The 1,921-nt window shown below is 50.1% G+C and overlaps 1 pseudogene; it reads left to right on the top strand.

Annotated features, from left to right (window-relative positions):
• Positions 1-1,921, top strand: part of LOC112073168 (ryanodine receptor 1-like) — a 78,368-nt pseudogene that overhangs the window by 74,395 nt on the left and 2,052 nt on the right.

The raw sequence follows: 1,921 nt of genomic DNA, 5'->3' as shown, positions 1-1,921 counted from the left end.
TAGAAATTCGAGGCTGAGCTGTTTAAGATTGCCATGCCATGTATCTGTGCCATCGCTGGTGCCATCCCTCCGGACTATGTGGACGCCAGCTACTCCTCCAACACAGAGAAGAAGGCTTCGGTGGACGCTGAGGGAAACTTTGACCCCAAACCCGTGGAGACTACCAAGTGAGGATGGGATGGGGGGGGTCGATGGCAGTCTGGAGATTGGGCATAAGTTTTCCTGATCACGTGACCTGTCCAGGAGAAACTCTAGGCCCGAGTTTAAGGCTAGGGTTTTTCCTGATCAATTCACCTGGCGTGGAAAAGCCTTGACGCTATATTTACACAGTAGAGTGGTTAGCGGTGAGTCTCACGCATCGATAACTCTCCGCCTGTTTTGTCCTTCTCAGCACCATTATCCCCGAGAAGCTGGATGCCTTCATTAACAAGTATGCAGAGCACACTCACGACAAGTGGGCCTTCGAAAAGGTCAGTTCCTCCTCACCGCTCCTTCCTCCTGCATCTACGACACAATAAATCACCGTCTACTGATGGAGACGGAGACGTCAGGTAGGAAAAGGGTTTTGTGTATAATGATGCTCTGCTCTCCAGATCCAGAACAACTGGTCGTACGGAGAAGTGCTGGATGAAAACACCAAGACCCACCCCATGCTGCGTCCGTACAAAACCTTCTCTGAGAAGGACAAGGAGATCTACCGTTGGCCCATCAAGGAGTCCGTGAAGGCCATGCTGGCCTGGGAGTGGACGATGGAGAAGGCTCAAGCAGGGGAGGGCGAGAAGGTGGAGCTGAAGACCGCCACACGRAAGATCTCCCAGACGGCTCAGGCGACCTATGACCCCAGCCAGGGCTACAGCCCTTCGCCTGTGGACATCACTGCCATGGCGCTGTCCAGAGAGCTGCAGGTAGGGAACAAACTGGAAAGACAACTCTAGTCGATGGTGGCTTGGTCAACACACTATGATCAGCAATCTGTCATATGGGTTTGGTGGAGGAAAGGGTATGGGAGATAGTTTTACATTGTTCACTTTCACCAGTGACATATAGGTTGATGTACCTTGTGATCCTCTCTCTCTCTCTCTCTCTCTCTCTCTCTCTCTCTCTCTCTCTTGAATGCCGCTCCCGCGTGCAAAATGGTTTAACACCCTTGGTCTAATGGCTAACTTCTAGCTATGAGCTAAGCCTAAGCGCTACATGAGGCTATTGGCTAACAGCTAAGCTAATGTCTAACAGCTAGGCTAATGGGCTAACAACTAGGTTAATGGGTGATCAGCTTGGATTACTGGGCTAACAGTTGGCTAATGTGCTAACAGCAGGGCTTAATACGATAACACTGGGTAATTAATCCCTATCTCACTATGGCAAAGAACTTGATTCCGTTCGTGTGGAGACTTTCTCCACTCTGCCACTGCTAAACCAGCCAGGCCTCTGTTTAGGAGAGAGAGAGAGAGAGAGACGACTGAGAGATAGAGAGAGCAAAGGAAACAGAGGAGAGAGATGGACAGAAGAGAGAGAAGAGAGAACAGCAGAGAGAGGAGAGAGACAGAGAGAGAGAGAGATGAGGAGATGAGAAGAGAGACAGGAGAGAGAGACACGAGAGAGAGAGAGACAAGGAGAGAGAGAGGGGAGAGAGAGAGAGAGACACGAGAGAGAACCAGAGAAGTAGAGATGAACAGAGAGAGAGAAGAGAGAGAGACGACAGAGAGAGAGAGAGACACAGAGAGAGGAAGGTAGAGAGAGAGAAGACAAGAGAGAGACAGAGAGAGAGAAGAGAAGACGAGTGGAGAGAAAGAGAGCAGAGAGAGAAGAGATGGAGAGCAGAGAAGGAGGAGGAGAGAGAAGAACGAGAAAGAAGAAAGAGGAGAAAGGAGAGAGAGAGAGAGAGAGAGAGAAGAGAAGAAGAGAGAATGATCTCTCGTGT

Source organism: Salvelinus sp. IW2-2015, unplaced genomic scaffold, assembly GCF_002910315.2.
Source record: "Salvelinus sp. IW2-2015 unplaced genomic scaffold, ASM291031v2 Un_scaffold2172, whole genome shotgun sequence".
Lineage (NCBI taxonomy): Eukaryota > Metazoa > Chordata > Actinopteri > Salmoniformes > Salmonidae > Salvelinus > Salvelinus sp. IW2-2015.
This window is presented reverse-complemented; position numbering and strand designations above follow the sequence as displayed.